A 13,202-nucleotide genomic window follows, 5' to 3' on the forward strand; every position below is an offset into this window, starting at 1 on the left:
GCCAGGGGAATGACTGGCAGGCATGCCCAGGTGCAATAGCTGACTGACTATTAGGACCACGGTTTCCCAAAGCTCTCCTGCCACTGTGGCGGGCTGATGTCTCTTTCCCTTGTGTCTGCGTCTGTTGTAGACTCGTGGATGGGAACAGGAGGAGGCCCATTCAGCCCTTTCTCCGGCCTGTTACACTGGAACAGGAGGAGGCCCATTCAGCCCCTCGAGCCTGCTCCATTGTTCAATGAGATCCTGGCTGATCTGTGACCTAACTCCATTTACCCGTCTTTGTCCCATATCCCTCAATCCCTCCGGGTAACAGAAATCTATCAATCTGAGATTTAAAATGAACAATTGATCCAGCATCGATTGCAGTTTGCGGGAGAGATTTCCAAACCTCTCCCACCCTGTGTGTGTAGAAGTGTTTCTGAATTTCACTCCTGAAAGGTCTGGCTCTCATTTTTAGACTTTGCCCCCTCGTCCGAGACTCCCCGACCAGCGGAAATAGTTTCTCTCTAACCACCCTCCAGTTCTTGTTAATACCTTCAAATCATCGCTTACCCTTCTAAATTCCCAGGAATCCATCCCTAGTTTATTTTACCTGTGCCTCAGTTGGTTGCAGTCTTGCCTGTGGTTGAGAGACTTGAGGACAGAAATCTAGGTACTACGGAGGGAGTGCTGCAGTGTCTGTGGTGCCATCTTTCGAAGAAGAGGTTAGACTGGGGCGGGGTGGGGGGGGCCTTTGCTTTCATGCAGAAGGTACCATCGTGCTGTTTTGAAGGAGTGGGGGTGGGGGGGCGTGTTGGGAGGGGAGGTGGGTTTACCTGTTCACGTCACCAAAACAGATAAGCTGGCCGTTTTATCACGTTGCTCCTTGGGATCTTGCTGCATGCAAGCTCGCTGTTGTGTTTCCTAAGTTACAACACTTGGAAAAGCACTTCATTGGCTGTAAAGCGATCTGGGGCTTCCGGTGGGGTGGGTGTAAGGCGCTATAGAAATGCAAGATTTTTTCATTGCGGGGCGGGTCCTCGGTCTTGGGGGTGGGGGGGTCCTCTGGACCCACTTGCGTTGAGCTTGCGTGGAAGGGTGAAGTTCGGGGAGGAGTGAAAGTGGGAGTCCCAGGGAGCAGGTGTCGTAACACAACAACGGAACCCCTCCAAAGGCGAGCGAAGAACCCCCCCCCCCACGCTCATAAGCTTTCACCCGTCCCTTTCCTCCTGCCTCGTCCGCTCCTCTTGCTGCTCTGCGTGTGTCTCGATACCAAACGGAGGGACGGGGATGGCAGGGTGCGCTGGACAAAAGCTGGATCGTGATTCGCAAACTACGTGAGCACTGACTGCAGTGAGGCCTCCTCGCCGGTAACGGGGCAGGACGTGCCGCTGTAATGGGCCACACTTTCACAGTTCTCTCTCTCTCTGACCTCCAATCGTTCTGAAGAGCAAAAGGCAGTGTCAGCACAGCCATAAGAATGAGAAATTGGAGTGGGGGGAGGCCATTCGGCCCCTCGCCTGTTTCCCCATTCAATATGGTCGTGGCTCATCTCCACATTCCCGCCCTCTCCCCATATCCCTCAATTCCTTCAGTGTCCAAAAATCTCTCGATCTCAATCTTGAATATACTCAACGAATGAGCATCCACAGCTCTCTGGGGTAGAGAATTCCAAAGATTCACAACCCTCGGAGTGAAGACATTTCTCCTCATCTCAGTCCCAAATGGCCAACCCCTTATCTTGAGATGATGACCCCCCCCCCCAGTTCCAGACTCTCCAGCGAGGGGGGGAAAACAGCCTCTCAGCATCTACTCTGTCAAACCCTCTCAGAATGTTATACTTTTCAATCAGATCACCTCTCATTCCTCTAAACTCCAGGGAATATCGGCCCAGTCTCTCCTTCCAGGACAACCCTCTCATCCCAGGAATCAGTCCAATGAACCATCTCTAAGGCAAGTACATCCTTAGCTAATGAGACGAATAGTGTACCCAGTGCTCCAGGTGTGGTCTTGCCAATACCCTGTATAATTGCAGTAAGACTTTCTTAGTCTTATTGTGCAATAGCTTTGTAATAAAGGTTAACATTTGCCTTCATAATTGCTTGCTGTACCAGTGTGTTAACTTTCTGTGATTTATGTACCAGGGCACCCACGTCCCACTGAATGACAACATTTCCTCGTCTCTCAACATTCAAAAAGTTTTTTTAAATTTTCCCTCCGTAAGTGGATAACTTTGCATTCCTACACATTCTATCACACCTGGCTACTCATTTAAACCGGTCACTATCCCTTTACTGCCTCTTCACCTCATAGCTTACATTCCCTCCTAGCTTCGTATCATCAGCAAACCTGGAAGTTATGATAAACCTGTATAAAACACGGGTTCAGCCTCAACTGGAGTATTGTGTCCAGTTCCGGGATCCACACTTTAGGAAGGATGTGAAGGCGTTAGAGAGGGTGCAGGAAAGATTCAGGAGAATGGTTCCCAGGGATGAGGGACTTCAGTTAACGTGGATAGATCGGAGAAGCTGGGACTGTTCTCCTTGGGGAAGAGAAGGTTGAGAGGAGATTTGATCGAGGTGTTCAAAATCGTGAGGGGGGGTCTGGACAGAGTAGATCAGGAGAAACCGTTCCCATTGGTGGAAGGATCCGGAACCAGAGGACACTGATTTAAGGTGATTGGCGCAAGAAGCAACAGTGACAAGAGGGAAAACTATTTCACACAGCGAGTGGTTAGGATCTGGAATGCTCTGTCTGAGAGTGTGGTGGAGGCAGATTCAATCGAGGCTCTCAAAAGGGAATTGGAGAATTATCTGGAGAGGAAGAATGTGCAGGGTGACGGGGAGAAAGGCAGGGGGGAGTGGGATTAGGTGAGTTGCTCTTGCAGAGAGCCAGCATGGAAACAATGGGCCGAATGGCCTCCTTTTGTGCTATAACCATTCGATGATTCTACATGATCGTCAATCTCCTAACCGAAGTGATGGATATCACCTCGCACGCAATAGTGTGTGAACACGCTGTTTGAAAATACAGTAATCGCTAGTGGTGTGACCAACAGTCACACAAACAAACATGAAACAGTACTGGACTGGTTTTTTCAGGAAAAAAAGTATGCCCGAAATAATGCAGAGAGGAAAATGATTAATGGTTGGGGCTGTGTTTCTGTTGCGAGACTGGACACCGGGCGATTCCTTCAACAGGACTCTGTTAAACGAGAGGCTGATAGTTGATGAATGCTGGGAGGTGGAGACTTTATCGCTGTCCAACATCACAAATGTACATCGCATTGCCAAGTGCATCCACTCTTTTCAGCACAGGAAGATTCCGTGAAGCTGCAATCAGTTCAACTCATTTTAGTGAAGGTCCTCGAAACCAGAGAGGACTACACACCGCGCTGTTCTTCCAATAGCAATCACGGTTTCATGTCTTCCTCAGTACTGACCCTCCGACAGTGCAGCACTCCCTCAGTACTGACCCTCCGACAGAGCAGCGCTCCCTCACTACTGACCCTCCGACAGTGCAGCGCTCCCTCACTACTGACCCTCCGACAGTGCAGCGCTCCCTCACTACTGACCCTCCGACAGTGCAGCGCTCCCTCACTACTGACCCTCCGACAGTGCAGCGCTCCCTCACTACTGATCCTCCGACAGTGCAGCGCTCCCTCACTACTGACCCTCCGACAGTGCAGCGCTCCCTCACTACTGACCCTCCGACAGTGCAGCGCTCCCTCACTACTGACCCTCCGACAGTGCAGCGCTCCCTCACTACTGACCCTCCGACAGTGCAGCGCTCCCTCACTACTGACCCTCCGACAGTGCAGCGCTCCCTCACTACTGACCCTCCGACAGTGCAGCGCTCCCTCACTACTGACCCTCCGACAGTGCAGCGCTCCCTCACTACTGACCCTCCGACAGTGCAGCGCTCCCTCACTACTGACTCTCCGACAGTGCAGCGCTCCCTCACTACTGACCCTCCGACAGTGCAGCGCTCCCTCACTACTGACCCTCCGACAGTGCAGCGCTCCCTCACTACTGACCCTCCGACAGTGCAGCGCTCCCTCACTACTGACCCTCCGACAGTGCAGCGCTCCCTCACTACTGACCCTCCGACAGTGCAGCGCTCCCTCACTACTGACCCTCCGACAGTGCAGCGCTCCCTCACTACTGACCCTCCGACAGTGCAGCGCTCCCTCACTACTGACCCTCCGACAGTGCAGCGCTCCCTCACTACTGACCCTCCGACAGTGCAGCGCTCCCTCACTACTGACCCTCCGACAGTGCAGCGCTCCCTCACTACTGACCCTCCGACAGTGCAGCGCTCCCTCACTACTGACCCTCCGACAGTGCAGCGCTCCCTCACTACTGACCCTCCGACAGTGCAGCGCTCCCTCACTACTGACCCTCCGACAGTGCAGCGCTCCCTCACTACTGACCCTCCGACAGTGCAGCGCTCCCTCACTACTGACCCTCCGACAGTGCAGCGCTCCCTCACTACTGACCCTCCGACAGTGCAGCGCTCCCTCACTACTGACCCTCCGACAGTGCAGCGCTCCCTCACTACTGACCCTCCGACAGTGCAGCGCTCCCTCACTACTGACCCTCCGACAGTGCAGCGCTCCCTCACTACTGACCCTCCGACAGTGCAGCGCTCCCTCACTACTGACCCTCCGACAGTGCAGCGCTCCCTCACTACTGACCCTCCGACAGTGCAGCGCTCCCTCACTACTGACCCTCCGACAGTGCAGCGCTCCCTCACTACTGACCCTCCGACAGTGCAGCGCTCCCTCACTACTGACCCTCCGACAGTGCAGCGCTCCCTCACTACTGACCCTCCGACAGTGCAGCGCTCCCTCACTACTGACCCTCCGACAGTGCAGCGCTCCCTCACTACTGACCCTCCGACAGTGCAGCGCTCCCTCACTACTGACCCTCCGACAGTGCAGCGCTCCCTCACTACTGACCCTCCGACAGTGCAGCGCTCCCTCACTACTGACCCTCCGACAGTGCAGCGCTCCCTCACTACTGACCCTCCGACAGTGCAGCGCTCCCTCACTACTGACCCTCCGACAGTGCAGCGCTCCCTCACTACTGACCCTCTGACAGTGCAGCGCTCCCTCACTACTGACCCTCTGGCAGTGCAACACTCCCTCAGTACTATCCCTCTGAGTGCAGCACGCCCTCAATACTATCCCTCTGAGTGCAGCACGCCCTCAATACTATCCCTCTGAGTGCAGCACGCCCTCAATACTATCCCTCTGAGTGCAGCACGCCCTCAATACTATCCCTCTGAGTGCAGCACGCCCTTAGTACTGACCCTCCGACAGTGCAGCACTCCTTCAGTACTATCCCTCCGACAGTGCAGCACTCCTTCAGTACTATCCATCCGACAGTGCAGCGCTCTCTCAGTACTGACCCGATGACAGTGCAGCACTCTCTCAGTACTGTCGCTCTCTGGCAGTGCAACGCTCCCTCAGTATTGCTCCTCTAACAGTGCAGCACTCCTTCAATATCCTCAGATGCATGTCCTCCAGTCCTGGCATCTTATCAACTTTAAGTTCAGCCAGCCTAATACTCCCTATTTATCAATTTTTAGCCCATCCAGTATCTCAACTATCTGTTCTTCCACTATGACTGACAGCATCTGCTTCCTTGGTAAAGACAGATGCAGAGTCCTCATTTGCTACCTCAGTCATGCCCTCTGCCTCTGTGTGTAAATCCCCTTGTAGGTTCCTAATTGGCCCCACTCCTCTTTTTAACCACCCTTTTCATATTTAGTTGCTGTCAAGCATCCAAGAAAAGTGATGATGAAAAATTGCAGAGTGAAACTGAAGATTTGGAAAAATTGACTTTGCGTTTTGAAAAAGTGGACAGTATTGCTAAAAATGGCTGAAGGTAAACGACCTGGCCTTTGTCTTTTCAAACTGTCTTGCAGGGACAAAGGAATACCTTTTGAGCTGGGAGGAGTCAACTGCACCCCATCTTGAAACTTTGCTGAATTGAATGGGTTCTTCTGAAACAAAGAAGGTATAATCTGGAAACATCATAGCTGTATTATTTTCATCCTGAACCCATAAAGAGGCTCTTCTGAATTGAATGGGTTCTTCTGAAACCAAGAAGGTGTGAGGTAGCTACATTCTAGGCCATTGTTGGTCACCACAAGGAGGGAGAGCCACATCTCCCAACAGAGACTTAAGGTGTGAAACCATTTTTTGACCTTAAAGGTCGCTCCCTGAAGAGAGAGAGAGACACTCAAAGAAGCATCACCCAGAAGCTTGTTTTCAACTAAAGGGGCCTGAAGAAAATCCAGCAAGAAGGGATGTGCCCTGCTGTACAATTCTACGTCTTTACTTATACAGCAGTGAATTAGAAGTGATCCATTGTCTTCAACTGAACTTTCAACCAAGAGAGAAACCTACAGGCACCTCAGGCCTGCAACCATTGAGAACCTGACTTCTGAGAGAATTCTACCAGTTTACTGTGACCCACAAAATGTAGCCCCGCTTACAAGCACTTACCCCTTTTCCTCTCTCTCTATCTCTTTGTGTGTGTGAGTGGGTGCAGTTGCGACAATTTTGGGATAAGGTGCATTGCTAAATAAATGATTAATCTTATGTTTTAAACCTACAAGAAAATCTGTCTTTATTTGACAAATAAAACACAAATGGGTTAAAACCCTCATAACAAAAACACATGCTGTGGTCAGGTGGGGGTTAAACAGTGGGAACCACCCACACCCCTCAACACGTGGCTGTACCAATGCACATCGAAGACTTTCGGATTTCCTTTGATGTTAGCTGCCATTCTCTTCTCATACTCTCTTTCCCTCTCTCATTTCCTTTTTCACTGCTCCTCTGAAGTTTCAGTATTCAGCCCGGTTCTCACTTGTAATGTGAACTGACATCTGTCATTCACACCATTTTTCTGCTCCATCTTACTCTCTATCTCTTGCATCATCCAGGGAGCTGTTGGTTTGGTTTCCTTCCCTTTCCTCCTCGAGGGAACGTACCTCAACTGTATCTGAACTATCTCCATTTAGAAAATCATAATACAGTCAATCAATATCAACATGGTTTTATGAAAGGGAAATCGAGTTGTAAAATGTATTAGAGTTCTTTGGGGATGTAACAAGCAGGGTGGATAAAGAGGAACCTGTATTTGTATTTGGATTTCCAAAAAGCATTCAATAAGCTGCCACATAAAAGGTTATTTCACAAGATAAGTGCTCATGGTGTTGGGGCTAATATATTAGCATGGATAGAGGATTGGCTAACTAACAGGAAACAGAGAGTCAGGATAAATGGGTTATTTTCAGGATGGCAAACTGTAACTGATGAAGTGCAACAGGGATCAATGCTAGGGCCTCAACTACTTACGACTTGGATGAAGGGACCGAGTGTGTTGTAGCCAAATTTGTGGATGACACAAAGGGAGGTAGGAAAGCAAGCTGTGAGGAGATTAAGTGTTACGAGAATTTCTATTTTTTTTTAATTAAAACTCGGGATTCTATATTTTTTTAAAGAACTGAAAAAGATTTCAGTGGGCATTGAGACATCTGGAGTTAGCTGAACTTTATGGATGCTTTTGGAAGGAAGGCGGGGTCAACGAGAGGTTCCCAGTGTTATGACCACGGCGGAAGCAATGCACTGTTAATTCAGTCCCGTCACTCCACAGGTCGCATATTATTAAACTTTCACCAAATCGGAAAAACAGCCAAATTAAACACTCTAGTATCACCAGAATGAAACAGACTAAACCAGGTATCTTTAGACAGCAACAAATTAACTATTTATTTTTTAAAAACTAAATCTTAAACACTCAAGATGAACCTATGTCTAAATATCTTATAACTTCTTAATTTACTCTATCTCCCACATTCAAGCACATACATTCAGAAATAACAGTGGTCTGGATTTTAAAGGTACAGATTTCTTTAAAATTAGCTGTCTCTTAAGAGTAAAATAAATACGTTTTTTGTGCTTTACGTTCCCGGTGAATGAGGTCTTCCGATGTGAAGGTAATCCAAGTTCACTTCAAGTCTCCATCCGGATTTCACTGCTCCTCTGAAATTTCAGTATTCTGTAATAACTGTTGGAAGAGATAGAGAGTAAGATGGAGCAGAAAAATGGTGTGAAGGACAGATGTCAGTTCATATTACAAGTGAGAACCGGGCTGAATACTGAAACTTCAGAGGAGCAGTGAAATCCGGATGGAGACTTGAAGTTCTTGATAGGCATTCAGACAGTTTGGCTGCAGTAGCATTAAATAGTTCTTTCAATGGTGAGCACAGCAATACAAATAATTTGTTGAAAATGAAAAGCTTTTCTTCCTTTCTCACGGAATTAACTTGGCTTGTAGCTTTATAGAATTTTTCTTGAGAGAGAGAATAAAACAGCTCCTTTCTTCAGATCACCTTGCCGGAACTAACTGGTTCAGAACGGTCCCTGCCAGCTCTGCACACAGTCAAATGGACACATCATACCATGTGACCTCTCTCTCTCTCTACTGCTGTTGCTTAGGGTAACCAAAAATGCAGCTGTGGTACACTGTGTTTCCATATTTCTAGAATCTTCTCTCCCTTAAAGGTGCACTGTTTTTAACAGTCTTAAAGGCACACACAGTTTAATCCAAGGAGAAAAAATAATACAAGTCTGTGGCACCTCCGCCCTTGGCGAAATGAAACACCACTGCAGAAATGCATTTCATTACAGTGCAAAAAAAAAAGAAATTGGAAATACTAACTTTTTTTGCATTCACGCACCATTCACTCTGCTAACAATTTGCAGCATTTTCTTTATACCATCGCCATCTATATGAGTAAAAATAGTTAAATTCATGACAAAGCATCGGCGATAACATTATTTTTTCCCGAAATACGTGCAACGTTTAGATGATAAGGCTGTAACAACAAACTCCATCTAAAGATTCTCGCATTTCAATTTTTAAACATTTCCACAAACGTTAATGGGTTATAGTCACAGTATGCTAGTATTTCTTTATAGTCCTAATAAGAACAAAGGAACTAGGAGCAGGGGTAGGCAATTCAGCCCCTCGAGCCTGCTCCGCCATTCAATACGATCGTGACTGATCTCATCTTGGCCTCAACTCCACTTTCCTGCCCGTTCTCCATAACCCTTCAACCCATTTCTAATAAGAAATGTCCTGGCGGACATATACCTCAAAATGTTTGAGAGCCAGCAAAAGTACTAATCTTTCTTTTTCTACAATAGAATACTTCTTTTGATGGCAATTGAAAAGTACCCTACTGACTTCTCTATGCCCGATTCATCATCCTGCAATAGGACTGTACCAACCCCCAGGTCACTAGCATCGATTGCTATTTTAAAAGGGTTTAGTGAAATTTGGAACAGCCAACACTGGTTCATTAATTAAGATTGCCTTTAGCTTTTCAAAAACGGCCTGGCATTTATCTGACCATACCTCTTTGCTTTTCATTTTTTGCAGAAAATCGGTTAATGGAGAAGCCACAGTACTAAAATTCCATACAAATTTCCTGTAAAAACCGCACATCCCTAAAAACCTTATTATTTCCCATTTAGATTTCGGGATAGGGAACTCTACTAAGGCTTGTACCTTTTCCGTTTTTGGCAATACCTGCCCTTGACCCACTATGTGTCCGAGGTAAGTTACTCTTGCTTTTCCGAATTCTCTTTTTGCCAGATTTATTACTAAGTCCACGGCTTGTAACATTTTAAACATAATTTTTAGCTGCTTTAAGTGTTCTTGCCAAGCGCTACTGTATATGAGTACATCATCAAGATACACTACACACGCTGCGTATGAGTTAGTCCCTGAAGCTTACCGTCAGAAGTTTCGGAACTGAACGGAGATTGACTGGGCAGACATATTTAGAATTTAAGAGGGTGAAGCAAATTAATTTTGACCATTGCACGTTAAAGATGGAAACCACATATGAGAACCTTCGAGAGTTGATTCTCTTTGGAGGAATTTAAAACTCCATTCCTTCAGTAGTGAGAACTCATGTAGATAACCTGAAAGTTTTGAAAGCCAGGCAAGCAGCGGAGATTGCTGATGATTTTGAACTTGTGCATGAACCAATCTATTTTGTCAGTCACCCCCATTAACCCAAGAAGGATAGCAAGTGGGAGAGTGAAAGGAAGACAAGTAGCCGGGGACAAGAAGGGACAGCTGGGAATGCCCCAGGATCACCTCCTCAGGGCAGAACGGAAGGTGCTGAGGGTAGAAGTGAGGTTTGCAAGCCAAAGTGTTATCATTGCAACAAAACACTTCATCTTCGTTCAGAATGTTGGAAATTGTGAGGTAAACCCATGGGACTTGTTGGGGTACGCAAAGTTAATGCAGAGGAAAAGACTCTGTGACTGAGAGTATAGCAGACCAGGCTATAGCTTTAACGACAGCTGTAAAACCAGATACAGAATCAAAAGAGAGATCGAGATTAAGAATAAAATACCTGAAAATTATAATGAATTTTTGTCAAAGGGGAATGTGAGGCAGGAAAACCTATTGTTATACTCAGGGACACAGGAGCAACCCTAAACACGCTTGCTGGGGAAAGATATGTTTCTACCAGAGAGTGCCTTGAACGCTAAAGTTTTAGTTCATGGAATTGGTGGGGAGTATATACCCGTACCTTTGTATCAAGTGCACCTAGAGTTTGACCTAATGACTGGGACAGTAAATGTAGGAGCTGTCCTTAGTTTGCTGGTAGATTGAATTGACCTATTCCTAGGGAATGATTTGGCCGGAGCAAAAGTATTAGTTTCTCCTGTAGTCACAGAGAAGCCAAGTGAAGTTAAAGAAACAGAACAGTTACAGGAAACAGTTCCGGGAATATTTCCTTTGTATGTAGTAACCCGAGGAATGGCTAAACAAGTTCCATTGTCGGAGGTAAAATTGGCAACGCAGACAGATAGCTGAGCATCTGAAACTTTCTTTGAGGATTTAGATCATACAAATGAGATGTTTAACAAATCTTCTCCCAGTACGGCTCAACAAGCTGATCCAGAGTTAAATAAAATGGCGTATAAGTCAACATTATTACTGGCCAGGTGTGTTATCAAGGATGTGGTGCAGTTTTGTAAAACATGCCATACGTGACCGATTGTGGGAAAATCGCAACCTGCCATAAAACCGGCACCTCTAATTTCCACACCAGTTATTGGAGAACCATTTAGTGGGGTATTGGCAGAGTGTGTGGGACCCCTGCCAAAAACCAAAGCAGGACACCAACACATACTCATTATCATGGAGATGGCTACTGGATTCCCAGAAGCCATTTCCTTGAGGACAATTACTGCTAAGGTAGTAGTTGAAAAGTTAACCCAATTCTTTACGAGATATGGGTTACCAATTGAAGTTCAATCAGATCAAAGTTCCAATTTTATGTCTAAGATATTTCAACAAGTTATGAGTAATTTGGGTATCAGACATTACAATCTTCAGCAGATCACCACAGACACAGGAAGCTTTAGAAAGGTACCATCAAACTCTCAAAACAATGATTAGGGCATACTGTCACGAATATTCCCAAGATTGGGATAAAGGGCTAGACTGTTTTTTTCTTTGCCACTAAAGATTCACCAAACGAGTCGACAGGTTTTCGTCCTTTTGAATTGGTTTACAGATGTGAGATAAGAGATCCTCTAAAAATAGTCAAAGAAAGGTTTTTTTAGAACAGAGGGATGAATCTTCGGTCCTAGACTATGTATCTGTGTTCCAGAAAAGGCTCACGAAAGCTTGCAATGTGGCTCAGGAACATCTTAAATCATCCCAAACCATGATGGAGAAATGGGAAGACAAGCAGACAAAGACACAAACATTTCAAGCAGAGGATGAATTGTCAGTAGTATGACTGTTACATGGTGAACCGTTAAAAGCACGGTCCAGTGGTCTAAATAAAGTGGTCAAAAGAATTGGTAAGGTAAATTATTTGATTGACACCCCAGGTCGCCGGAAAAAGAGTCGGCTGTGTCATATCAATATGTTAAAACAATATTATTTTAGGGACCGTGAAGGATGAAAGGGATAGTGAGGATGAGGCAGAAGGAGGCCTAGAGAATTCTCAAATTGAACCTCCTATTATCTGGTTAGCTAATATTGAATTGTTAGGGAGATTGGACACTATGCTTACATATTTAGATGCAGAACGAGAAGACCTACTCAGCATTTGAAAGAGTCTGTAGGAATAAGCCAGGGTGTACGACCTTAGCCACACATGATGTGGATGTTGGGAATTCGTTCCTATAAAATGACTTATCACTTGAGGCCGGACAAACAGGTCCAAGTAAAAGCAGAAATCTGGTTCGTGCTGGAAAACAACTTAATTGAACCCAGTCAAAGCAGCTGGAGTTCACCAGTAGTATTTGTGCCTAAACCTGATGGGTCAACTAGACTTTGCATTGACTACAGAAAAGTCAATGCAGTAATGAATGCAGACTCCTACACAATTCCTCACTTGGAAGACTGCATTGACAGAGTGGGCAGGGCCATATTTCTTACAAAGATAGATTTGTTAAAGGGATACTGGCAAGTTCCTTTAACACCCCAAGCTAAAGAAATATCAGCTTTTGCCAGACGGTCTTTATCAGTGCTGAGTGATGCCATTTGGGCTAACAAAATGTCCAGCAACCTTTCAGAGACAAATGAAACAAGTATTCCTAACTGTAGGGTATCTTGATGATGTGCTGATACACAGTAACACTTGGAAGGAACACTTGAAACAGCTAGAAACTGTTTAAAAAATTACAAGCAACTGATTTTGAGTGGTAAATCTGGCAAAAAGCTATTTCGTAAAAATGAGAGTCACATGTCTTGGGCATATAGTGAGGCAAGGACAAGTGTAGCCAAGAATGGTGAATGCCTTGGTGGAGTTCCTGAGCCCTAAGAATGAGTGAGAAATCATGAGATTTTTGGGGATGTGTGGTTTCTACAGGAAGTTTGTACCAAATTTCAGCACTGTAGCTGCTCTACTAACAGATTCGCTATAGAAAAAGAAAACCAAGGTAGTGTGGTCAGGGCAGTGCCAGGCATCTTTTGAAAAGCTGAAGGCCATTTTGACTAATGAACCAGTGTTCGCTGTTCCAAATTTTACTAAGCCCTTCAAGGTAGCGATTGATGTTAGTGACCTGGGGGTTGGTGCTGTTCTGTTACAAGACGATGAATCAGGCATAGAAAAACCAGTGGGATACTTTTCAAAAATACTGAATCGCCTCCAAAAAAGTGGAA

This window comes from Heterodontus francisci, unplaced genomic scaffold (assembly GCF_036365525.1).
Source record: "Heterodontus francisci isolate sHetFra1 unplaced genomic scaffold, sHetFra1.hap1 HAP1_SCAFFOLD_1559, whole genome shotgun sequence".
NCBI classification, from domain to species: domain Eukaryota; kingdom Metazoa; phylum Chordata; class Chondrichthyes; order Heterodontiformes; family Heterodontidae; genus Heterodontus; species Heterodontus francisci.